At 49.5% G+C, this 27,714-nt stretch overlaps 1 long non-coding RNA gene across 1 annotated transcript in view; it reads left to right on the forward strand.

Annotated features, from left to right (window-relative positions):
• Nucleotides 1-8,145: 8,145 nt before the first annotated feature.
• The window catches only part of LOC140429589 (uncharacterized), a 36,630-nt gene continuing 17,061 nt past the window's right edge, over nt 8,146-27,714 (forward strand). The window contains exons 1-2 of the long non-coding RNA XR_011949132.1: nt 8,146-8,225; nt 14,263-14,356. This is a non-coding gene — a long non-coding RNA (uncharacterized lncRNA). The remainder of the gene's footprint in view (nt 8,226-14,262; nt 14,357-27,714) is intronic.

Below are 27,714 nucleotides of genomic sequence, written 5' to 3' on the forward strand. Positions count from 1 at the left end.
TATCTACGTGGGTCTTCTCCGGTGTGGGGTCACAGGGATGGGGCGGGGAGGAGTGGACCTGGGTAGGGTGCTCTTTCAGAGGGTTGGTGCAGATTTGATGTGCTGACTGGCCTCCTTCTGCACTGTAGTGATTCTACGAAACGTTTTAACACAGTGACACTGACCTGGCACTTGCAGCTCACGTGGGTGGTGGAGGCGGAATCAATCAAAAGGAAAATCGGCGGGCACTTGAAGTCAATAAACCTGTGGGGCTACAGGGATTGAGAGGATGAGTGGGATTGAATGGGTTGCTCCATGGTCAGCCAGTATGACCGCAATGGGATGAATGGCCCCTTGTCAGCTTTTATGTCTGACCACTGCACAGGGATAATACGCTGGGGGCAGCCATCCTGAGGTGAGAGCGGGACTCCCACCCCTGGGGCACAGAAGGTCCCAACCTCGAGAGTTGCTGAGCAATCTGATTGACCAACACCTCTGTAGTCCCAACTGCTGGGATGACATGCACTCCCCGGGAAGGAAGAACACGGATACATCCAGGAATTTTGGCCGGGGAAGCATCAAAATGGCAAGGGGAGTGATGTGGGGGAGGGGTCTCACCCCCACCCCGTTCCTCAAAGGAGGCACCCCAGCCCCCTTTCCACTCCCCTTTCCCCGTGCAGTAAAAGCTGCTCGGACAGACCAGATCCCCTTCTCCTCACTCCTGTGCTGTATTGTTCTTTGTTCCTTAGGGTTTTGGCCATGGTTGGAGAGCCGCAGGCCTGTTCCTATGCTGTATTGTTCTTTGTTCTTTGCTCCCCAGCCACACGGATTTTTGTAGTTGAGATGGAATGAGGCCTTTAAGTGACCTTTTTAAAAATAAATTTGAAGTACCCAATTATTTTTTTCCAATTAAGGGGCAATTTAGTGTGGCCAATCCACCTAACCTGTAAATCTTTAGGTTGTGAGGGTGAAACCCACACAGACGTGGGGAGAATGTGCAAACTCTACACAGACAGTGACCCGGGGCCGGAATCGAACACACGTCCTCAGCGTCATAGGCAGCAATGCTAACCACTGCGCCACCATGCCGGCCCTTTGAGTGGCCTTTACATGGCACTTACGGACCTCAATGGGCCTAAGGGTGTGTGGGTTGACTGGCACCTGACCCACCCTCTGTAAGATGGGGGAAAGGATCAGGGATGGGCATGAAGGTGGTGGGTTGGCCACTCGCTTTATTTTAATTGACCAGCGCCCCCTCCCCCCCCCCCCCCCTTCCTGCCGCACCACCCCATCTCCTACTTCCCCATCTTCAAATAAGACGGGAGCTGTTTCTCAGTGAACAGTCATGTCCTAGGCTTCTGTTTTTTCAGCAGGTGGTGACACTTCTGCGGACGTCCCTCATGATGTTAAGGAAGAGCAGGCAGAGGATGAGCAAAGCCGGGACACAGACTACACTGCAGCCCAGCAACCAGCACTGTCCAGACTACAGTAAGCCGAGCATAGCTTTGAAAACACATCTCGATGCGGTGGGGAAAGCTGATCAATCACTCAATGAATAATTCCAACTCAACAAATCTAGGCAGCTTACGTAATGCTGGGTAAAGGTAGCAATTTCTGGAGCTAACTCTAAATTTGTGGGGAGGGGTGATATTAAGGTAACAAGCTGTGAAATGCCGTGCCTCATGCCTTCATTCCCCTTTTGCTTAGGGGGAGATGGGAAAGAAAATTGTGAAAGGTGTATTATTCACGAGAAATTAGATAGTGCCCGAATTCAAAATGGCCTCCCGTGTCTTTTTCAAAACACAGGTTTCTCTGCCTTTCAGCAATGCTCCCAGTGTGAACTAAGTTGCTCCCAGTGGCTCGGCAATGTCACACTGTTGCTGTGAGGAATGGGGAGGGGAAGGGGGGTGGGATCTCTGTCCCCACCTCTGTTTTCGCAGTGATGGGTGGCTGCAGTCTATTTGCCGCTCACCCGGTTGTGACATAGCAGAGCCTGGAAGTGTTGGAGAGATTCCCAGAAGGAAAAAAAACACTAAAAATGGGAAAATAGGAATACTGGTCCGAACTGTTTTTTCCATCTGGCTGGGGTGGGGTGGGGAGAGATTGCTCAGGGGTGATGCGACAGTGTGACCCTTAGGATCAGTGAGGTGCGTCGATTGGGTGGTGTCAGGCGAGGGCACAGGGAACAGTCAGTTCTGATGCCCCTCAGACATTCCAACCTTTGGAGGAGAAGCCATTTTTTTTCTCAAACCAATCAACCCCTGGGCCCAGCAGAAAGCTGGTATCTCTGAGGTGATCTTAGATAAATTCTTCAGGCTGCCCTGAAAGCTGACTCAGAATATTACTTTAAATTGAGACATTCAAAGCAAGTTCAAACAGTTAAATGCTAATGTTAGGACTGATATCAAAAGATCCATGAATGATTTGATCAACATATGAAATAAACTTCCAGATGGAGCAGAGAAAGAAATACCGGGATTTTTCCAGATCAATTGGATGTTATAATGAAAAGACAGGTTCAAATAATTTTAAAATAAAAGTCTCAATTTTAACCATGGTGGGAGTGTCCATTTTGTATTGGAAGACTCCATCACTGAGCTGGTGGGAGACCCAGGACCATGTTAATCTTTTGGATATTGGACTCCAGGTTCCAGTGGGCTCCGTCTCCTTCGCTAAACACAGGCTGGTTAAAATGGTGGCAGTGAGGAAAATGGAGCGGTATGTCTGCTACTAGGGAGGGAGGAGGGGAAGGCAGAGGGAGGAGGGGAAGTCGGAGGGAGGGGGAAGGGAGGAGGGGAAGTCAGAGGGACGAGGATAAGTCAGAGGAAGGAGGGGAAGGCGGAGGGGGAAGGGAAGGCAGAGGGAGGGGTGGAGGGTCGACGGAGATGGAAAGTGAAGGGGGAGAGGGGAAGGCAGAGGGAGCAGGAGAAAACGGAGGGAGGAGGGGAAGGCGCAGGGAGGGGGGAAGGCGGAGAATGGAGGGTAATATGGGAGGCGGAGGGAGGAGGGGGAGATAGAGGGAGGAGGGGAAGATGGAAAGGAGGGGAGGGTGGGAAGAGGGGAGGGAGGAGGGGAAAGCGGAGAGTGGAGGGGAAGACGGGAGTAGGGGAAGAAGACGGAAAGGAGGGAATGAAGGTGGGAGGAGGGGACGGCAAGGCACAGGGAGGATTAGGGAGGATAGGAAGGCAGAGGGAGGAGGGGAAGGTGGAGGGTGATGTGAAACGAAGAGGGGTAAGGTCTGGGGTTGAAGGGGAGGCTGGGGGAGAAGTGAATATTCAATGTGCTGTGGAGCCTAATGTAAATCTTTCTGTTAAGCAGATGCTGTTGTTTGGGACTTTCCTGCCATCATCTCCTGCTGCCTGAGGCGGACCCAGTTACCTTGTTGAATACAACTGCTTCAAGTTACTGGTGCAGGTCACCAGAAGCATTGGACACCGTTGCCCGGACAAACATGGCCCTCTGCCCCTGCTTATCAACAACTGCAGATCTCACCCGTCCCAGTCCAGTGATGCACCCTTCACAGCCAGCCTATCCCGATGGACTCATACAATACACGCTGTCGGGAAGCAAGTTTGAGAGAGTGTCGAATCTTGAGCAGTTCTATCTGACTGAAGAGCTTCTCAATCAAGATGGCTTGAGTCTATTCAGCAGTTCAGAGAAGTGGCAGGTCCCCCTGCCGATATTCCCAAATAATGCCAGCCAGTTCCACTCATCCACTGATTCCTTCCTGTCAAGTGGACAGTCATCCGTTATCTGGGCACAGCAAAAGGAGGAACTGATTCCTGATGGACATCTGCAAAGATGCCTGCTGATGTGTCCAGTGGACCCAGGGTATAGTGTTCTTGATGCCAGCCAGATACAGCCAGTAGGCAGCATCAATGATGGTAAATACCACGATTGGCTAAAGGCATCTCTGAGTAAAGGCAGCTGTTCCCTAGCTAATGACAGGACGGCTGAGGCCCCGTTAGGCCTTGTGGGTAAAGGCTTTGTTTAATGTGACAGATCAGAGCGTTACCAGTCTGTATGGAGCCCGTTTAATGACTGGTTATTGTGGGGGGCCTCAGCACTCCCTCACTAGGGAGGGGAACTAGCCTCCTTCCCTAAAGAAGTTGACTGTTACTGGAGCTGTTCCACCAGCTGTTCCACCAGCTTTGCCTAGTACCTCACCCAATTGCCCACTTATCCTGTTGTGATCATGCTGAGTGGTGACAGCCAGTTAAAGTAATGGAAATTTTTGAAGTTGAAACTGAAGTAGTAGATGTTTTTTTTTTGGGGGGGGGGGGGGGCGGGGGGGGGGGGGCGGGGGGGGGGGGGGCGGGGGGGGGGGGGGGCGGGGGGGGGGGGGGGGGGGCGCGGCGCCGGTGGGCCCTGTCTATCGATGTAGTATACTTGGATTTCCAGAAGACATTCAGGAAGGTTCCACTAAAGATACTGAAAGCTAAAATGGAATTGTATGCAAATTATTGACCTGGTTAGAAAGGTTTGAAAGACAAAAACAGGTAGTAGGGATTAAGGATGTGCACTTGATTAGAAGGAAACACCCTCTCATGAGGATTTTTTTCACCATATTTATTCATAACCCAGCTAACACAATGGAGAAGGGACAGCGGCAGATAGATTTCACCACCGACCTCCATGGTGGGATTTGAACTGTGTCCCCAGAGTGTTAACCTGGGCCTCTGGAATGCTAGACCAGTGACAAACTACACCATTACCTACTAACAAATTAAACAACAGCAGAGGTAGGCCATTCTGCCCCTCAAGCCTGCTCCGCCATTTGATAAGATCATGGCTGAGCTGTTTGGGTTTCAAGTTCTACATTCTGACAATCTTTGATCACCTTGGCTGACAGGAATCTATCTATCTTTGCCTTAAGACATATTCAGTGACCCCGCTTCAACCACTTCTGAGGCAGAGAGTTACAAAGTCGCACAATCCTTTGAGAAAAGAAATTCTCCTCATCTCTGTCCTAAAAGGGTGATTTTAATTTTAAAATAGTGCCCCGAGTTTTGGACTCACCCACAAGAGGAAACATCCCACATCCATCTGATCAAGACTGTCCAGGATGTTATATACTTCAAGCAAGTCACCCCTCACTCTAGCAAACTCCAGTGGAATGAAGCCCAGTCTGTCCAGCCTTTCATCATAAGATAACCCACTCATTCCAGTTAACTTCCTTGGAATCGGGCAGCACGGTGGCGCAGTGGTTAGCACTGCTGCCTCATGGCACCGAGGTCCTAGGTTCGATCCTGGCCCTGGGTCACTGTCCGTGTGGAGTTTGCACATTCTCCCCGTGTTTGCGTGGGTTTCACCCCCACAACCCAAAGATGTGCAGGGTAGGTGGATTGGCCACACTAAATTGCCCCTTAATTGGAAAAAATGAATTGGGCACTCTGAATTTAAAAAGAAACTTCCTTAGAATCCTTAAATAAGGAGACCAAAACTGCACACAATATTCAAGATGTGGTCTCACCAATGCCCTGTATAATTGGAGCATAACATCTTCCTCTTATGTTCAATTCCTCTTGTAATAAAGGATAGGTTCCATTAACCTTTTAAAAAATAAATTTAGAGTACCCAATTCATTTTTTCTAATTAAGGGGCAACTTAGCATGTTCAATCCACCTATCCTGCACATCTTTGTGTTGGGGTTAAACCCACGCAAACACGGGGAGAATGTGCAAACTCCACACGGACAATGACTCAGAGCTGGTATCGAACCTGGGACCTCGGCGCTGTGAGACCGCAGTGCTAACCACTGAGCCACAGTGCTGACCTCCATTAACCTTCTTAATTACTTGCTGTACCTGCATACTAACTTTCTGTGACTCATGCACTAGAACATGTAGATCCCTCTGCACCTCAGAATTCTAGTTGTTTTCCATTCAAGTCGTACTCTGCTTTTTTAATTCTTTCTGCCAGCTTCACATTTTCCCACATCATTCCCATCAGCCAGATTTTTACTCACACGCTCAACCTATCAATATCCATCTGTAAACTCCTTGGCTGGGATTCTCCCCGCCTCCGCAAAAAAAACGGTGCCGGAGAATTGGGCATCCGGCGGCGGGGCGGGATTCACGCCGCCCTCCGGAGTGAATCCCGCCCCTTATGTCTTCGTCACAACGTACTTTCCTACCTATCTTTCTGTCATCTGCGCATTTAGCGACCATGCCTTTACTCTCCTCATCTATGAAAATGATATAAAACGTTGATACCCCAGTAAAGACCGCTTATCACATCCTGCCAATCAGACAACGATCCATTTTTGCATACCCCGTTTTCTGTCAGACAACCTTCTCTCCATGCCAATATGTTTCCCCCTACACTACCAGCTTTTATTTTCTGCAATAACATTAGAGTGGCACCTTATTAAATATCTTCTGGGAATCCAAATACAGTACATCAACAGGCTCCCCTTATCCACAGTGCAAGTTACTCCTTCAAAGTTCCTCTAAGTACCCCAGCTATAACCCTCTTTAATGATTGATTCTCACACCTTCCTCATGATGGACATCAAGCTAATTGGCCCTTAATTTCCTGTATCTGCCTACCTCCCTTCTTGAAAAGAGGGGTTATATTATCTCATTAGGTCACCAGTTATAAGACCGTAGGATGAAGTTGATCTGGACCGGGAGATTTGTCCGCCCGCAGCTCCATGAGTTTGCTCAGTGCCGCTTCCCTAGAGATTGTAATTTCACCATGTTCCTCCCTTCCATCTCCTGATTTACAGCTATTACTGGAATGGTTTTTGTATCCTCTATGGTGAAAGCTGAAGCAAAATATTTGTTCATTTCACCCACCGTTTCTTATTATCTACGATTAACTCCCCATTCTCACTCTCTGGAAGACCAACACTCACTTTATTGGCTCTTTTGCTGTTTAAATACCCGTAGAAACTCATGCTTTGCATTCTTACCTTTCCAGCTAGAATCCTCTCATACTCTAATTTATTTTTCCTGATTAACCTTTCAGTCATTCTCTGCCGTTCTTTATATTCCGACCAATCATCTGACCTGTCACTAATCTTTGCCCAGTTATATGCATTTTCTTTAACTTTGATGCTTTTGCTAACTTGGTTAGTTAACTACAGATGGTGGGTCCTCTCTCTAGAATTTTTCTTTATGGTCAGAATATACTTACTCTGAGTATTCTGAAATATCCCCTTAAATGTCTGCTACTGTTCTCTATCGATCAACCCACTCGCTAGTGTCCCAGTTCATTTCAGCGAGTTCAGCTTCCATGCCCACATAGTTGCTGTTGTTTAAAATACAAGCCTTAGACCAATGTTTCCTTTCAAACTGGATATAAAATTCACCTCCCGCTAAATCTAGCCTAGAATAATGCACTGAAAGCCTCCCTTTGCCAACGCCTGAACACAAATCCCAGTGACCATCGCCTCAGGGTCTAAAGCGAGGCCTCACTTGGCACTAGATTGACTACCTCAGTCTGAACCCACAGGGAGGGCAACTGACCTGGAGAAAGGGAAGAGCTCACACAGGTACAATACGTACTCTGAGGCTCAGACACACCTTTGGATAGTGATCGTGAAGTGGTAGCGTAGTAGTATTGTCTCTAGATTAGTAATCCAGAGACCCAGGCTATTGCTCTGGGGTCCTGGGTTCAAATCTCGCCATGGCAGATGGTGAAAATTCAATGCACGTTCTCCCCGTGTCTGCATGGGTTTCCTCCGGGTGCTCCAGTTTCCTCCCACAAGTCCCGAAAGACACTCTGTTAGGTAATTTGGACATTCTGAATTCTCCCTCTGTGTACCCGAACAGGCGCCGGATGTGGCGACTAGGGGCTTTTCACAGTAACTTCATTGCAGTGTTAATGTAAGCCTACTTGTGACAATAAAGATTAATTGGAGGCTGGCTGGTCTGCATATGTCCTGGGAGTGTTTGATGGGAACAGTGTAGAGGGAGCTTAACTCTGTCTAAAACTTTGTGAGGTATGTGTCTTGGAAGTGTTTGATGGGGACGGTACACAGGGAGCTTTACTTTGTGTCTAATCGATGAGCCAAATCGTCACAGGAGAAAGAAGTGAGGCAGCCTCCAGGCCTTGAATGTGTTTTTAATGATCATTCTCTATATTTGGCCCATCAGCTCCTGTACTGGATGAAGGGATGGTGACAGCTCGGGCTGGGTACAACGCTCTTGACACTGTGAAGAGTGCAGCAAAGACTGAGCAGGTGCTTTGTGCTGTGGCTGGAGATGAAGATGAAACCAGTAGATGGATTGAGAGAGAAGGTAAGGCAGGAATATGTTTGTGTTTTGTGGTATATTCTGACAGCCGTTTATTTATTTTTGAGTGATATTTGCACACCAAAACACTGCAGAATCATTTCCAGTAGTGTTCAAATTAATTGCAAGGCACTGGGCGCGATTTAACCAAAAAGTTTCTGTGGTATTGGGTGCTCTGGTGCACAGATGAGCCAACACAGTTGTATGTGGTACAACTCTATTTTATTTTAACTCTTATAATACAGTTCGTTCTGGATACTCTGCACGTGCTGTCTCCCTGAGTGTGTCGTGTAGCAGGTCTGTCCTGGTCCTCCTCTCCAGCTAATACTGACCACCAGGTGTCGTGTTTGTGCTTTTATATCTTTCTGTGATTGGTTGTGGTGGTGTGTGTTCTGATTTGTCTGTTGGTGTGTCTATCATGATGTGTGTGTTTGAATATCATGACATCCCCCCTTTTTACAAAGATATGTGCCTACGTGGTTATAAATATAATCGTGTCGTGAGTGCATCTAAGAGTGTGTGCGTGTGTTGTGTACAGCGTGTGTGTATGACGTAACTATTTACATGGGGCGATGTCGGGTGCGTCACACTAACAAGGTTGTACTATAACAAAACATGAATGCGAGAAAAAAAAAAAAAACTTGAACAGTGGTCCGGTCAGACGATATCTGGAACGATAAACAACAACAGGTTATAATACAGAAGTGTTTGACTTTTTGAACGTATGAACAGCGTTATAAGTCCAGTCTAATGGGTGACCGCCTCAAGAATAGGCTGGTCCTCAAGCCGGTTCAGCTGTGGAGATTTGGGTTCACACTGGTTCACCTTGGACTGTTGGAGGTGATGCTGTTGCCGAAGTCTCTACTTTTCCATTTGTTGTACTTCGTGCAGTGCTTGGTTTTTCATTCGTGCAAATATAACATTCAACATCTTTGTTAGTGTTGCCTTGGCTGTGGTTTGGTTCTGGTGGCGATGGAAGGGGCATGATCCGTGGCATCTCCACGAAGTCATCCTTGGGAACCAGTGGAGGATCCGGCGTGTGTGTACGGTTCAGTTGCTAGCGTGGAAGGCGGCGCAAAGCTCGCTGATTGCGCCTATGCACCAATCCATCCGCCCTGCATGCCAGGAACAAGGTGGAGTCTTTTTTCTTTTTATGTTTGTGGTGGACGGCATCTTGTAGCCGATGGGTCGTTGCCATCGAAGTAGCACCATCACTAATATCATGCAAGGCGATGACTGTGCCAGATGTGGAAGTTGGCCGAGACCGTGCGCGCTGGTTCCGGCCACCTGCTGTGCCGGAAGGGCGACTCCGCAGAGAAACGTCGAAGCATGTCGCCTTGGAGAGAGAATTGTTGCTCGCATCAACGTCTGGCGATGGCGCGAATTGGTGTGCCCGTCTTGGACCGCCGGTGCTGGTCGCCACTGCCGACCCAGTGGGACTGCCACGCGATCCATTCCCTGTCGCCGTGGCATCCGCCGTCACCCTGAGCGTGCCATCACCGAGGCCGCGACACCGCCCGTCCGGAGCAAGGTCTGGCGTGCGCGAATCAGAGTCGGCGCTTGGCTGCTCCCCATCTGGAGTCCGGTCTGCCTTCCGTCGATGCTCCCCGTCCGGAGTCTCAACAGGTTCACTGGAGGCAGCCGAGATTCCCTGAAGCTGCACTTCTGGAGTCGGAACATGCAGGAATGCACCAACCAGTGGAGAGGCTCGAGCCATCGAGGGTGGAAGCGGTGCGCCGCCACCGCAGTCGTCAGTGGTCCCACCGTGATCGTCGAGTGCCTCGGTACGCACTAGGCGAGGTCTGTCACCTTGCACCTTTTGCATGGGAAGTGGGATGCTGTCGTCACTCGTCTCACATCCCGTGGATAGATCCTCATTAGCAGCTTGCTGTTCACTAGGGTTGGGTAAATTGTCAGAGTTTTCATCTGGTGGTGCACACCATGTCGGTGGACTGTCATTGTCTTGCCGTTGTCCTTCATTTGGGCTTTTCTTCTTTGGAATTTTAAATCTTCCCCCAGACATTGCAGAACCTTGTTTATTACCCCCAAATTCTCCCATATGTATGGTCTCGAATATAGGATCCAATGTTTCTATCGACATTGTACTATTTTCCAAAGAACATTCCGTTTCACTTTTCTTCTCAGGTACCTCATATGTATCTTTGTCTAATGTACATGCCTTCATGGTCTCTGGGTCTGATTTTGCTGGGACTGGCATGGTCACAGTCTCTCTTTTACTGTTCTCAATTGCCCACATTATACTCCCCATACATAACTGCTTAATCACTGGGGTTAGTGTGGTACAATGGATAATCGGGTCGACCTTATCTGCATCTTCACCATTAGTGGAAAGCACACTTGGTTCACTTGAAACTGCTGCGGGTTTTAAATTCGTGATCTGGCTACTCGATGTCGGTGTCCTCAGGATTCTTGCTCCAATGTTCTGCTCATTTATCAGTGGAGTGTGTATAGGTTCAATGCAATTAATGTTCCCCTCAAGGTTTGAAGAGTCATTACTGACTAACTGCTGGTCTCCGAAGTTGGGACTTTGCGATGTTGTGTTGAAGGGAGACATTTGTCCCTGCTGTAGATATGATTCAGGTTGTGTTATTTCCATTACCTGAGGATCAATGTCTTGTCCATTTTTTCGATCCGTACTAAAACACTGGCAATTCTCAGTCTGCTCCTTGCAAGTTAAACATTCAATTAATTTCTTTAGCAAATCCTCAGCATCCTTCTGTGACCGTGCAGCATTATTAATCTCTGTTCGGCTATAATGATCCTGAAGGTCAGCGCATAAACCTTTTTTCTTCGGGCTTGGAAGAGGCGATTCCTTTGGCTTGTCTTCAGTTGGGCTTGAACAGTCTTCAGCGCTGTGCCCTTCATTGTAGCATGAGAGACCGTCATGGTCATGCTGCTGTGTAGTGGAGCATGGTAGGCTGTTATAGCCTTCTTGCTGTTCACGTGAGCATGGCAGACTTGCATCGTCTGCCGCTGGTTGGTCAGGAGAGGTTGCTAGACCCTCATGGTCTTGTTCCTGCAAGGACCGCACATTGGAGTCTTGCGTTGCTTCTATCGTGGAGGCTGTCCACGAGCTCTCTGTGGAGGCTTGTGACACTGGAGTCACTTCTTGTTCGTGCAAGGACTGCGCTCTGGAGTCTTGCGTTGCTTCTATCGTGGAGGCTGTCCACGAGCTCCCTGTGGAGGCTTGTGACTCTGGAGTCACTTCTTGTTCATGCAAGGACTGCGCTCTGGAGTCTTGCGTTGCTTCTATCGTGGAGGCTGTCCACAAGCTCTCTGTGGAGGCTGGTGACACTGGAGTCACTTCTTGTTCGTGCAAGGACTGCGCTCTGGAGTCTTGCGTTTCTGCAATTGTGGAGTCTGTCCACGAGCTTGCTGTGGAGGCTTGTGACACTGGAGTCACTTCTGGTTCATGCGAGGACTGCGCTCTGGAGTCTTGCATGTCTTCTTTCATAGAGTCGGGAACGTTGAGCGGGACGTGGACCACGCTCTGTGTGGCAGCAGGGCGCTCTCCGTGTGCTTGCAGCGCTCCCTGTCTGTTAATGTCAGGCTGCAGCATCATCCGGTACTGATAAGTTGGGACGTCATATCTGCTGGATTGAAGATCCTCAAATCCGAAAAATGAATCCGCATCTGCGTCGGATTCAATGTGGGGGCCGCCAATGTGCAACACGAAAGGTTCGTCCGAGTCATAGTCGTATAGGACCACGGAGCTATCATTGGGCTCGCGAGGTCCGTAAACACTGTAAAGATCGTCATCTAAGTATTCGAGGTCGGAATCATCGGCTTGTGCGTAGGTAACTGCTTGTCGGAGGGTTCTTCGGAGGTCAAATTCATCTCCTGGGTCAATTTGCGGCAATGTGCTGTCATTCCAGGTGAGGGAAGGTTGTTTTACAGCTTTAACAGATCTTTGTTTTTTTGATTTGGGACGTTTCCCTTTTAAATTGGATTTGGGACGTTTCCCCTTTAAATTGGTGCGGTCTGGGGCCTCTGACATCCTGACGCTCGGTATGTAGCACGTAGGAAGCGACTGCGCATGCTCAGATCGCTGTTCCTTTACCGATGGCCGTTTTCTTGACTGCGCATGCGCAGCATCTCGCGCATGCGCAACCGAAACTTCCGGTTCTGCGCACTGCTCGCGCAACTGTGCTAGCGTGATACCTTTAGCAAGATGGCCACCGACCTCGACCCAGCCCTCTCTCAGGCCCGGGATTTTGGCCTCTGGGAATTCGGGCTCTGGGATCCCAGCCACGAGGTGAGTACTGCCGCTTTTCTTACCTTTACTTGCCGATTGGATTGCGTTTTCTTCACAGTACTTGGAGAATTTGTCCAGGACTGCCTGGTAATCGTACCTTTGCTGCCTCCTGAAGAACCTGAACCTTGTGAATATTTCTCTTGCCCTTGCATCAGCGATGGTGAGGAGAAATTCAATTTTTTCGCTATCATCCAGGTCTTGGAGTTCAGCTGCCACCAGGAACAATTCGAACACTTGCCGGAATCGCCGCCAGTTTTCGCGGAGATCGCCGTAGCACTGGAGCGGCTGCGGAACCGGGAGCTCTATCATTTTGCCTGGGCACTGCTGGTTGTCTGTGTACACTGAGGTATGCCGGCAGGTATCGATCCACTCCTGTACCATGTGGTGTTGGGTGCTCTGGTGCACAGATGAGCCAACACAGTTGTATGTGGTACAACTCTATTTTATTTTAACTCTTATAATACAGTTCGTTCTGGATACTCTGCACGTGCTGTCTCCCTGAGTGTGTCGTGTAGCAGGTCTGTCCTGGTCCTCCTCTCCAGCTAATACTGACCACCAGGTGTCGTGTTTGTGCTTTTATATCTTTCTGTGATTGGTTGTGGTGGTGTGTGTTCTGATTTGTCTGTTGGTGTGTCTATCATGATGTGTGTGTTTGAATATCATGACAGTTTCTATTTATGGTAGCGAGTGGGAACGGCTGTCACCGCTATAAAACATTAATGGGTCCACTTAACGAGGCTTCACGGGCTTCATGCCGCAAATGATGGTCCCGCCAGCTGATTCGCCCTGACAGCTATGGGTGGTGGATGGGACAGGTGGGCTGTGGCTGAGGTTAACCCCAGAAGGGAACACATGATTCAGGGGGTGGCATGGCAGACTCGCGGGCGCTGAAACACCCATCTACTGGGGGCTCCCACACCCCCTCCGAGCACTGGGGCAGCAACCCCCGGGCTCATTGCCTGTGAGCAGAGATGGCTACTCACCTCCTCTGGTCCCTGCAACAGCCCTTCTGCCAGCTTCACATTTTAAAAAGGAGTACCAATCAGTACTAATTTAGTAATGAAGAGAGGTTGGATAGACTGGGATTGTTTTCCTTGGAGCAGAGGAGACTGAGATGGTATATGATATGATTGTGATGTCTAAAATTATATGGGGCATAGATAGAGTAGACAGGAATAGGCTTTTCCCCTTGGTGGAGGGATCAATGACCAGGGGGCATAGATTTAAGGTAAGGGGCAGGAGGTTTAGAGGGGATGTGAGGAAAAATCTTTTCCCGCAGAGGGTGATGGGAGTCTGGAACTCACTGCGTGAAAGGATGGTAGAGGCAGAGGCTCTTATAACATTTAATAAATATTTAAATGTCCACTTGCGATGCCAAGGCACACAAGGCTATGGGCCAAGTGCTGGTAAATGGGATTAGACTTTAACCCGCGTAGATGCAATGGGCCGTTGGTCTTTTCCGTGTTGTAGACCTCTATGACTCTCAGAGGACATTGGTGATCATGGACTTCCATTGGATTGGTCCATAAATTGATGGAAGGAAATCTGCCGTCCAAATTTGCAATAAATGCTGTCCCAGCGATGCCCATATCCCATGAATGCATTTAGAAAACTGGCTCAATTTGACCTGGGCTTTAGCACAGGACCAGAATAAAACAGGCTCTGGTTTTGAGGCATTCTACAACAGCGTGCAAGAATTCTTTTCACCATTGAGATGTAATATTTACATTCTAATTGAGTCACTCTTATGCACTAATCTTCTCTCAGGATTAAATCTGCCATCACAATGGACCCTTGGAGCTGTCTGTCTAGATGCAGGTCCACAAAACAGAGATGAACATTTTGAGATAGATTGCAGGGGGTAAGTATATTCAGGGGGTTTTGGTACATCTTGGGTCTTTGATGTGTTTTCCAATGAATCATATTTTAAACAAAGCATCTGAATAACCTACAATATTAGTTTGTGTTGAGATTTATTTTCAATTTCTTTTTTTTTGTAAAATATTTTTATTCTCCATTTTCACATTTCTCCAGAATTTACACCCCACCCACAAGCAGTAAACGGTAACAAATACAAAGTCAATTTCCTTATCAACAACAACAATCCCATCCTCCCACCACCCCAAGCAACGGCCCATCTGGCAATATAAACATCAAATAGAACAAACCCTCCCACGGTGGGACAAACAAAGGAGAAATAAAAGAGAAAGGAATTAGGAATCGCCTATGGTCACCATTAACCTATAGAGTCCCTCCCCCCCCTAACATTAAATGCCATCCAATCCCCAAAAGAGTACCGTAGATGACACCCATGCATTGCAAGCCCCCCCCCCATTCTCCCTGACTCCTCCCCTCCACTTCCTCTTACAAAAATCCTCCCCCCAAACTCCCTTCCTACCCCCCATCCTTCCACCCTGGCTAGACTCATCGGGACCTATTCTGCCAGGCTCTGATGGCCGCAGCCCCTCCCCCCACCTCACTCCAATTCACTGGCCGGCTTAAACCGGCCAGCGTGGAGGCCCTCGCCCGGTCTCTTTCCCCCTTGTCCGACCCCAGGAAAACCAAGAAATCCCCTTCAGCACACAAACCCCGCATACACACCCAGGCTCCAAAGAACCATCATTGCAAGTGAAAGTCCCCTCTCTTTCCTTGTCCAAGTACATACAACGTTGGCTCATTTAGCACATACACCAGCACGTAGTGAAAAAATACAGTTACGTGAGGCTACATCGGTACATGACCACTTCCCAATTCAGCCACAGTCCTTCCGCCTTCGCAAACTCCTCCACTGCTTCCGCCGTCCCGAAATAAAAATCCTTGGATTTGTAGGTCACCCTCAACTTAGCTGGGTCTCCTTGCTAATGTACAGTGCCTTCTTCACCCGGCTGAAGGCCGCCCGCCTCCTCGCCAGCTCCACCGTAAAGTCCTGGTAAACACGTATACCAGCTCCAGCCCACTGCACCACCCGCTTCTGCTTGGCCCAGCACAGACCTTCTCCTTCACACTGTACCTCCGAAAACACAGAGTCACTACTCTTGGCAGCTCACTCTCCTTTGGTACAGGCCTCCACGACCGATGAGCCCGATCCAGTTCATATCGGGAGGGATCATCACCCTCCCCCAATAGCTTCGCCAACATCGTGGCAAAATACTCAGTCGGCCTTGGGCCTTCCACTCCTTCGGGAAGACCCACAATCAGATTCTGTCGCCTGGATCTATTTTGCAAGTCATCCATTTTGGCTCGCAGACCTTCGTCGATCTCTATCACCTTCCTCATCTCCTTCCCCATCGAGGTAAGTTGATCACTGTGCTGTAACAATGTCTCTTCCACTTCCTTCAGCGCCTCACCTTGCTCCTGTACCTTCGCCACTGCGTTCAATACCGTCGCCCTCACCGGGGCAATCGCCTCCTCCACCAGCACTTTCAATACCGCCCCCATCTCCTTCCTCAGCGCCTCCATGTGTTTTGTGAACTGCCTTTCGAGTTCCGCGGCCATCACCTTAGTCATTTCTTCAGCCGTGGGCAATGCGGCCTCCCCTGGTGCCCCAGCCTCCATTTTTCTTGCCGTCCCCGCGGTGACCTTTCCACTCCCCGACAGACTTTCAGCTGTTTTTTTCACGGCCGCTTTTTTACTTGTTCTCGACATCTTTCTTCACCCTGCTTTTGCCGCCTCTGTTACTCCTGGGACCGGGCGTTAGACCCCGAAAATGCTGTTCCCGAGCGGGAGCCCTCCAATGTGCGGCTGCCTCCCACCTGCCATCACCGGAAGTCCCATTTTCAATTTCTTTTAAGTCAAAGTTTCCCCTACCTCTTAAAAACAAATGAAAGAAAAACGCAAAACAAGGCTACCAGAAACTTCCATCTATCCAACCTCATCCGCCACCCTTCCCCAATCACCAGGACACTGCAAGCTGGTATTCCTGCCCCTGCCCTCCCAAAAGCAGGCTCCAGGAATCCATAATTGCTCACAATACGTCCTCTTCCCACCCCACAGGCAGGCAGGTTTCCTTGGTAACTGGAGAGACAGCGCAAACTTTCTGTCTGTCGTGCGGCCTCAGTTCCACCCAAACATCGTCACAGTCTGCAGTAACTTCTTGTCATAACTCCAATCTTCTTATTGTCTGCTGGATGAAACAATATCTAGAATTCTGACTGGGTCTGAATTTTCATCTGTAACAGATTTTTCAACCATTAAATTCAACAGAGGGAAACTCCTGTGGGTTCTGACACCAGAATAATTCTTCCCCACAGGCTTTACATTGCATGTTCTGCCCATCTGAGTAATGTTAACAGAGTCCAAGTTGGTTCGTGAAGCAGAAAGCAAGACACAGGAGCTTTTCTGTATTGAGAGAGTTTATTGACTTTCTTGTGTCTCACAGATCTCCCATTCAACACAGTGTCCCAGCCATCCCCTATTTATACATGTTCAAATACAATTAACACCACCACATGTTTCTCTCAACTGTAACAATACAATTGACATTAACAGACCATAGCAATATACTTTGACAAGACATTAACAATTTAAAAAAAAATCTACCACCCTATCTTGTTCTGTGTACTTTGGAATATCTTGCCCAATTGCTGTATTTCTATAACTGTGTCCTGGAGGAGAGGACAGTGACAGCGCGACAAAACTTGTATTGATATAGAATTTAAATGTAGTAAAACAGCTTCACAGGAACGTTAGATAAATAAACATTTCACACTCAGCCACAAAAGGAGATAGGGCAGATGATGAAAGGTTTGGTCAAAGAAGTCGGTTTTACGGAGTGTCTTCAAAGGATTGAGAGGTTTAGGGAGGGAATTCCAGAGCTTGGGCCTTGGCAGCTGAAGGCATGGCACTGACAATGGAGCAATTAAAATCCGGGATGCATAAGAGGCCAGAGTTAGAGGGACGCAGACATCTTGGAGGAATGTGGGGCTGGAGGCGATTACAAGTGGTAGGGAGAGCCAAGGCCATGGTTCTAAGATGAGGATAAGAATTTCAAAATCAAGTCATTGCTGGTCTGGGAACCAGTCTAGGTTAGTGAGCACAGAGGTGGTGCAAATTAAGATACAGGCAGCTTTCGGAATGGACACGTTTATGGAGGGTAGCAGGTGGGAGGTCAGCCAGGAGGACATTGGAATGTTCTAGAGGGAACAAAGACATGATAATAAGTGTCATGAACGTAGGGACGAGGCGTGGGCCAACTGTAGAGGATTTAGAGTAAACATTCGGAAATACATCTTGCACGGACGAATAATCACTCACAAGAACAAATTTACAAATTAAATATTCATAAGTACATCTGTATCGTGAATACTTACTAATATCAAGAGATTTACACCGTAAATATTCACACATACATCACTCTTCCTTCACAATAGCACATCTAAGCAATGTTTCTCAGTCCCTGTATTAGTGAAACAGAAGACAGTGTGGCCCATCGAGCATGTAAAGAGTGATTAAAATTATAATGTTGTCCACACCACCTCAAAGCTGTATCTCCTGCTGGTCTGATGAATAACTGATTGCTTCCTCTTTTTCTTTCCCCGATCTCCTCTTCCCACAAGTTGGAGAACTTTGGGATTGAGTCGAGGATCAAACGGGACCACGGAGGTCAAAGGTCATTTCCTTGGTTTGGCCGATATTGGTCGTCACTGTCTCAATTTTCATTTCTATTTTTCCCACTCAGGCATGAGCCCCAATCCTGTAACCCCCTCTGTCCCAAGCCAGTTCAACCCTACCCCCCTCCCAATTACTGCCTCTCTAGAAATGTCAGGGCGTTCAAATCAATGAGCTCTTGTCAGAACACAGTAAACTCTGAAGAAAGGTCATTGACTTTGAAATGCTCTCTCTCTCTCTCTTTCTCTCTCTCTCTCTTTCTCCACACTCGTTGACAACCTGCTGAGTGTTTGCATCATCTTGTTCCTGAATCAGGGCCTGGATTCTCCGCCCCGCCGCGCCACATTTCTGGTTCACCCCGCCGGCGGGATGCTCCGTTACGCTGGCAGGTCAATGGGGTCTCCCATTGTGGGGAAGCCCCACGCCGTCGGGAAACCCCCGGCCTGCCGGCAAAACGGAGCAAAACGCCGGCGTAGGATCCCGCACCAGATTTCCATCTTTGGCATTTTACTTTTGACTCCTTAGTAGATCTTTAGTAAGTGCCCCTCTGAAGGCTGCTTGCCCTGGAGGCTGGACTACGATTCTCTGTAATCAGGAGAAAGAGGATTGCACTCGCATTGGGAGAGTCAAGAGGCTTAATTGCTTTGAGGCCTTTCTCTTTTTTAAAACAAATATTACCTCCGTTATGTTTCCCGACTGCTGATAGACTCATTTACATTAAAAATATTGCTCCTGAAGATTGTAGCCACCTGGGTTGGCCACGTCTTAAAATGGAGAGCCGCAAAGACTAAAGGGAAATTCAGCCAACACAGGCAAAAACGAGCAAGTGCAGAAATCCTGTGTATTGGAACTTGCAAAAACCAGACAGCACTGAAACCAGCATCCATCTGCATAGTAATGCAGCAGCCATCTGCATAGTAATGAGCGATTCCCAGGCACAATTGAAACATGTAAGGTGAATAAAGCCAAGCCAGACTCCTCGACGCCAGCAGGAGCCAAGACAAAGGAAGACCAACGGACATTTAGGGACCGCCCAGCGATCAGGGAACCGCTCCAGTATTGGAGAAATCGATCCAAGTGATCGGAACGCAGTCCAATCATTTGGAACCAGGTACGGGGTCCGCCCCGAAGGGTGGGATGCCCCTGGGGACTATAAAATAGAGTCCCCAAGTTCAAATCGTCCTTCTTGGCAGGGTCACTCAGCAACGCGAATCAACCCTTGACAGTGACCTGCCCAGCTGCCGCACCAACCAAGTAAGTCTCCAGTCAACGCTCGCTACGAGATAGGCGCTCCTAGCTACAAGTCCATACCAGCTTTTGAATCCTGCAGACTCAGGACCTGAACGAAAGGCCATTTGCTCCCCTGACCTAGTGGGCCAATTCCGAAGCGAAGTATAGGCCCTTTAGTGATAGAAATAGTCTAGAAAGTAGAGTTATATGCATAAGTAGTGACTTACTGTATATAATAAATGTGTTTTGATTTGAATCTTACTAATTGGTGTGTTGAGTTATTGATTAGTACTTGAACTTGAACCTCGTGGCGGTATCATAAAGATACCTGGCGACTCTAGAGCAAAGGTTAAACAAACAGAGCAAATTACGAATTAAGAGCCAACCAGAAGTTAGCAACATATTACTGGCGACATCATGACGAGACCCGACTTAGAAGTGGCTTAACCACTCGGGAGAACCCAAAAATTTGAATTAGAAATCCAATTGGGAACAGAAAAACCACAAGTGTTCAAGCAGTTCTGATCAATACTCATAATTCGGAAGTGTGTTAATGCATGCGTAACTAACAGGGCGATAAGGTAAAACGGATAGATTTTTGTTGCGAAAAACTGTCGGGAGTTTGAATTCCGGAAAATAGCGAAAGCCGTACCCGTAATTACAGCACTGCCTTAGTACCCCTCGTTCCAAATTTTAAGAGAGTATTGAGAGAGGAAAGATGGCAATGCAACGCCTCGTGAACTCTGAAGAATTTGCGGTCGCAGCGACCAGCAGCAGAATAGGTCAGTGTCCCGTTTGGGAAGAAGAGATCAGGAAATATCTCAAAGGGAAAGGATGGCCCCTTTGGAGTGAATTCTGTGACAATGAGCTCCGTAAAGAGATAGAAGGAGTACATCGAATGAGCAAGGTCGATGTAAGTGAGGTTGAGAAAGAGAACATAGAGTTGAGAAGGAAGTTAGCAGCAAAGGACGGAGAGGTGGATGATGCCAAGTGGGCACACCAGTCTTGTCTGGCGCATTTAAGCAGCTTCCAGACACAGTACGAAAAGGCCTATCAGGACACGCAACGTGCAGTCTTGGTAAGAGAGGAAACAGAGAAACAGGTAGAGGCATTGCAAAGGCAGTGTAGCGACCTGAAAGCAGCATTATGAGCACTCCATGGAGCACAGACAGAGCTCACTAGATCATGCAAAGTGCAGGAAGCAGATTGCAGAACTACAGTCTTTGCTTTCAGTTCAGAATGGATTCCAGAGCACATTTGGATCCCAGTTAGATACAGAAGACGGCCGGATTGGGAAGAATTAAATGAGACCGCGCATAGATATGTTCAGGGAACATGTGCGCAAGGAAAGCCCAGAAGAGAAAAGCGCCCCAACCCTCCACAGAGCAGATAGTTCAGGCATCAATGAACCCAGTAACCACCCACTGCACAGTCACATCGGAAGGAGACACGGAATTCCTGTACAGGACCCCCTTAACCGTGACCCAATTACGGGACGCGTGCGAGAAAATCACACCGTTCCTCCCCACCTCAGACCCCCACCACTTCTTTGCTAGAGTAAAGCAGCAGGCGACCATATACGGCCTGGATGAGCGTGAGCACGTGAAGCTCACAGTTTTGAGCTTAGACCCTTCGGTCGTAGCAGCCTTTCCCGACACACAGAATGTAGGAGGAGGCACCCTTGCAGAGATGCACACAGCGATCCTAGACGCGATCGGTTACAATAGAGGTGACCCAAAAGAAGGCCTGAATAAGTGCAGGCAGAAAAAGACGGAACACCCCACAGCATTTGCTGGACGCCTGTGGATCCATTTCACAGCAGTTTTCGGTAATCTAGACCGCGCCCATTTGTCCCAAGACGGTATGGCCAAATGGACCTGCACCCTTATCTCCCATGCCACAGAGGCAGGACAAAAAGCCTGTACGAATTATGACACCTCAGAGGAAGCCCACAATGAGAAATGGGTTTTAAAAAGATTGTCCCGCACCTGGGAGAAATCTGTCCAAAACAAACCCGCAGTTAGGAAACCCGAGGACCAGCAGGCAGAAGCAGACATCCAAGCGGTGAAAATGCACCAGAACCCCTCATGGGTGAACGAAGGCTGGAACAGCCCCCCACAAAAGCCACAGGGGTGTTACAACTGTGGACAGTTAGGACACTTTGCACGAGAATGCAATGCCTCATGAAAGCCACAGAGAGCCCAGCAGGCAGGCACTCTGAATAAGAATAGGACAGAGCCCATACATAGCGTGAGCACCCGTTCAGACCAGACGGACCTGAACGGAACGGAATGACGGTGTTCGGGCTCCCCCAGTTGGGACTGCGACACCCTTTGAGATAGGTCCGGCCGACCAGTAGTTGCAGCAAAGATACGGGAACAGCCCATCGAATTTCTCTGGGACACAGGAGGGTCCCGCACCACAATCAATTCCTCCACCATATTCCAGAAAGACACGTGGCCCACTACAGCCACAATCACCCTCAGCGGCTTTACAGGCCACTCACAGCAGGGACACATCACAGCCCCTGTACCCATTCAGATTGGCAATATAACCACCAAGCACCCCATAGTCTTAGTCGACCTGCCCCCCACAGCAGAACACATTTTGGGAATTGACTTTATGAACTCCCACCACCTTTCATTTGATCCGGTAAACCAATGTGTTTGGATAATGGCAAAATCCGCAAGAGCCCCCGCAACGCTCACAATAGGTGAATACGCAAACAAGATTAGCGCAGTCGGCGATTTCTGGTTTGACCCGACCACAATTAGCACAGACAAGCAGGTTAGGGCAGTTCTGCAGAAGCACAGGACAGCATTCGCGACCCACAAACACGACTGTGGCCGGATGACTGGTTCCGTTCAAATCACAGGACCTGACCCTAGACCCCAAAAGCAATACGGATTTCCCCAAGAGGCAGAGGGAGAAATTGCAAAAGTTATCGACAGCTTATTAGAGCAGGGCGTACTCAGATCAGTAGCCTCCACTAATAATGCCCCGATTTGGCCATTGTGAAAGCCCTATGGATCATGGCGACTGACCATCGATTACCGGGAACTCAACAAAGTCACCCCGCAGCAACCCCCACGGTAGCCACAAGTCCCGAGACCATGCTCAAACAGGGACTCAACTCACAATACTTTACGGTTTTGGACGTCAGTAACGGATTCTGGTCCATTTCATTGGCAAAAGCGTGCCAATACAAATTTGCCTTCACTTTTAAAAGTCAACAGTACACGTGGACATGCCTTCCACAAGGATTCCACAACTCCCGCTCCATTTTCCACCGACAGCTGGCAAATGGATTATCGAAAATTTCTCGCTCCGAATGTCTGGTCCAGTATGTGGACGACCTATTACTGCAGACAGACACCAAGGTAGAGCACATCGAGCTTCTGTCTGAACTAATGGAACTCCTACAACAGATTGGCTGCAAAGTAAACCCCAAAAAGGCCCAGATTTTGGAAAACAAAGTGATATATTTGGGTACAATTATCACGCACGGTAAACGCGAGATCGAGCATAAAAGAATTGACTCGATTGCCAAATTGCCCCTTCCCCAGAATGTTTCAGCCCTCCGGTCGTCTTTAGGACTGGTTGGCTATTGCCGAAACCATATCGACGGTTTCGCCAGCAAGGCAGCACCCCTCTCGGAACTTCTAAAGAAAGGAGCCCCTTGGGAATGGCTTCCGCAGCATACGGATGCTGTGGATGCTTTGAAAAGAGCCCTCATTGCAACCCCCGCACCACAGGTTCCAGACCCACTTTCCCCCTACGCTATAGAGATAGCTAGCACCGACCGCACCCTTTTGGCCGTGCTCCTCCAGGAACGGCACGAACAATTAAGACCCGTGGCTTATGCATCCAGACTTTTAGATCCTGTGGAGCAGGGATTTTCGGCCTGTGAAAGGCACCTGCTCGCAGTTTTCTGGGCGGTTCAGTATTTTTCCTACATAACCGGACTAAACCCTATCACAATCCTCACGGAACACCCCCCCCACCCAACTTTTACTTGACGGACGACTTAAGGACGGTACAGTAAGCCAAATTAGAGCAGCAAGATGGACCCTTCTTTTGCAGTGACGGGACATCACTGTTAAACGGACCAAGACCCACACTTTCCTAGCCGATAACCTTCAGTACCCAGGCACCCCCCACGAATGTGAAATTATCTCACCGCACCACAACACAGGCCCCTTTATTGCGAAAACACCCCCCAGAAAGATAGGTAGTTCACCCCAGAGCCTCCAGCCCACAGACAAGTGCGAACCCTTAAGGATATATGTGGATGGTTCTTCCACAGTATTAGAAGGGAAGCGCATTACAGGATGCGGCATATATGTCGAGGACGTGCAGGGACGCGCCCTAGAAGAGAGCTCCTTAAAGCTACCAGGCCACTTAGGTGCGCAGGCGGCAGAACTAGCAGCCGTTGCGTATATTATAGATCACCCAGATTCCTTCCCCAGCCCAGCAGACATATACTCGGACAGCCTCTATGTCTGCAACAGTCTTACAGAATTCCTACCCCTGTGGAAAGCAAGAGGATTTGTTTCCGCAGACTGAAAACCCCTCCCTTCAGCCCCATTGCTCCGCCACATTTTAGAGAAAGCACAGGACAGGACATTCGGAATTATTAAAGTTCGAAGTCACCATCGTTCCTCCCCCCCTTGGAAAAGTGAAAGCCGACGCACTGGCCAAAGCAGGTTCCAGGCATGGATATTTTTGGACACCCCCTGAAAGCGTCCCAGTGAATGCAGTTCAGGTCTCGCAGACAAATATCGAGGATTTAGTACAGGCCGAGAAGTAGGATAGCAATCTCAGGGAGATTTTGAAAGGACAATTTACAGCACCCTATGTTAGATTTTAAAATGCACTGACCACACATGACGGTGTGGTGTTAAAAGACACCCTTTATGTGGTTCCTGAACAGGACAGGAATCAACTTACCTGTTTATTCCATGACAGTCATGGACATCAGGGAATTGATCCTGCACTACGTTGAGAATTGCCTTATCTGTGCCCAGAACAATCCGGACAGATACGCAAAGAAAGCTCAACTTAGCCACACCCGCCCCGTTAATGGCCCCTGGACTAACCTCCAGATTGATTTTATAGGACCATTGCCCCCTTGCAGGAATGGTTACAAGTACCTATGAAAACTTGCCAGCACGCTCATCGGCAGAAACCGCTGAGGGCTTGCCAGCCCTCGTTCATAACTGCTCTTCTGGTTCGAAGGTAGAACCAATACAGCAACCCCCCACGATGACACATTTCTTTCCCGTTCTTGCCGATTGCTCAGGCAGTAGAGAAACGGCATTGGTCTCCGCCCTGCCTGAGGACCCCCCCTCTGGTCAGCTACGCTCGGGTAGAGCACAAATGGCATTGGTCACCGTCCTACCCGGGGATTCCATCCAATTCTTACCCGTCGCGGCCCATACGCACCTCATTTCGGCACTTTTGGTTCAAAAAGTTTTGTTTTGTTTTCCGGCAACCCTTAGGTTGCCATCCCTATGCTATTTACATCCTCAAACATTTGGATGGTAAATCGCACAGCCTGCGAGACGGCTCGCAATGTTTCAGTATTTTTAATATATATATATATTTATTAAAGTTTTTAACACAGTTTTTCTTCCTTACAAACAATAACCCCCCCCCCCGCCCCGTAACAAAAAAAAGAAACGAGAAATCGCGCGGAGCAAGATATATACATGGCAAAATAGTATATTTACATAGCTTTGTACACTGGCTCTCCCGTACGTGCCAGTTTCCCCGACTCTTCATGTTATCTCTTGCTCATCCACCCCCCCAGGCAGCGCCCCCTTCCCCCCCCTCCCCGGGCGTGTCTCCTCCTCGTCCACTACTCCAAATATTGCTAGCCCCCAGCTTGGCTTGACCCGGACTTACACCACCTGAGATATTGCTCCCGCCACTCCTCTCCAGAGCCCCTCCAGTGCCGGTCATGACCAAAACATATGGACATGGTTCGCCGGGCTCCCTGAGCACCTTCCACATCTGTCCTCTACCCCAAAGAACCTGCTCAACCTCGCCCCCGTCAAGTGAGCTCTATGAACCACCTTAAATTGTATCAAGCTGAGCCTGGCACACGAGGAGGAGGAATTAACCCTACCCAGGGCATCAGCCCACAGACCTTCCTCGATCTCCTCCCCCAGCTCCTCCTCCCATTTACCCTTCAACTTTTCTGCCAGCGCTTCCCCCTCTTCTTTCAACGCCTGGTGTATTGCCGACCCCTTGCCCTCCCCGACCCATGCACCCGAGATCACCCTATCTTGAATTTCTTGTGACGTGAGCAACGAGAATTCCCTCACCTGTCTCCTCACAAAAGCCCTCACCTGCATATATCTAAAGGCATTTCCCGGGGGTAACTCGAACTTCTCCTCCAGTGCCCCTAAGCTCGCAAACGTCCCGTCAATTAACAGGTCCCCCATTCTTCTAATCCCCGCCCGATGTCAGCTCTGGAACCCCCGTCCATCTTCCCCGGAACAAACCGGTGGTTACCTCTGATCGGGGACCATACCGATGCTCCCATTGCGCCCCGGTGCCGTCTCCACTGGCCCCAGATCCTTAACGTTGCCGCCGCCACCGGGCTCGTGGTATACTTTGTCGGCGAGAGCGGCAGCGGTGCCGTCACCAACGCCCCCAGGCTCGTTCCTTTACAGGCCGCCATCTCCATCCTCTTCCATGCTGCCCCCTCTCCCTCCATAACCCACTTGCGGATCATCGCCACATTTGCTGCCCAGTAGTAGCTCCCTAGATTTGGCAGCGCCAACCCTCCTCGGTCCCTACTGCGTTCCAGGAACCCTCTCCTTACCCTCGGGGTCTTATTCGCCCATACAAACCCCATAATACTCCTACCTACTCTCTTAAAAAAGGCCTTGGTGATCACGATGGGGAGGCACTGAAACACAAACAGAAACCTCGGGAGGACCACCATTTTGACCGACTGCACTCTACCCGCCAGCGAGAGCGGTAACATGTCCCATCTTTTGAAGTCCCCCTCCATTTGCTCCACCAATCTCGTCAGGTTCAGTTTATGTAGGGCCCCCCAACTCCTGGTTAACTGGATCCCCAGATACCAAATGCTCCCCTCCGCCCTCCTCAGCGGTAGGTCCCCTGTCCCTCTTTCCTGGTCCCCTGCCTGTAATACGAAGAGCTCACTCTTCCCTACATTGAGCTTAAACGCCCGAAAACTCCCCAAACTCCCTTAGAGTCTGCATGACCTCCACCATCCCCTCCATTGGGTCCGCCACACACAGCAACAGGTCATCCGCATATAGCGACACCCGATGCTCTTCTCCCCCTCGGACCACCCCCCTCCATTTATTAGACTCCCTCAATGACATGGCCAATGGTTCGATCGCCAATGCGAACAACAGGGGGGACAGGGGGCACCCCTGTCTCGTCCCTCGGTACAGTCGGAAGTACTCCGCCCTCCGCCGGTTCGTCACTACATTCGCCACCGGGGCTCTGTAAAGGAGCTTAACCCAACTAATAAACCCTCCCCGGAACCCAAACCTACGCAGCCCCTCCCAGAGGTACTCCCACTCTACTCGATCAAAGGCCTTCTCCGCGTCCATAGCTGCCACTATCTCCGCCTCTCCCTCCTCCGATGGCATCATCATCACGTTTAAAAGCCGCCGCACATTTGTGTTTAATTGCCTGCCCTTTACAAATCCCGTCTGGTCTTCATGGATCACCCCCGGGACACAGTCCTCGATCCTCGTGGCCAGCACTTTTGCCAGCAACTTTGCATCCACATTGAGGAGCGAAATCGGCCTGTACGATCCACATTGCAGTGGGTCCTTGTCCTGCTTTAAGATCAAAGAAATTGTTGCTTCCGACATTGTCGGGGGCAGGGTCCCCTCCTCTCTTGCCTCGTTAAAGGTCCTCACTAGTACCGGGGCCAACAGGTCTACATACTTCCTGTAGAACTCTACCGGGAACCCGTCCGGTCCCGGGGCCTTCCCCTCCTGCATACTCCCCAAACCCTTGCTCAGCTCCTCCAACCCAATTGGTGCCCCCAAGCCAGCCACCTCCTGCTCTTCCACCCTCGGGATTCTCAGTTGGTCTAGGAATCGTCTCATCCCCTCTTCCCCCGCTGGGGACTGGGATCTGTACAGCTCTTCATAGAAGGCCTTAAATACCTCGTTTATTTTCGTCGCACTCTGAACCGTGGCTCCCCTTCCATCCTTGACTCCCCCTATTTCCCTCACTGACATCCTCTTACGGAGCTGGTGTGCCAGCATCCGACTAGCCTTTTCCCCATACTCGTAGATCGCCCCCTGCGCTTTCCTCCACTGTGCCTCCGCCTTCCCTGTGGTCAACAGGTCTGGAGCCGTCGTCTTTCCCCAAGTAATCTTT

The sequence above is a fragment of the Scyliorhinus torazame genome, chromosome 1 (genome assembly GCF_047496885.1).
Source record: "Scyliorhinus torazame isolate Kashiwa2021f chromosome 1, sScyTor2.1, whole genome shotgun sequence".
NCBI lineage: Eukaryota > Metazoa > Chordata > Chondrichthyes > Carcharhiniformes > Scyliorhinidae > Scyliorhinus > Scyliorhinus torazame.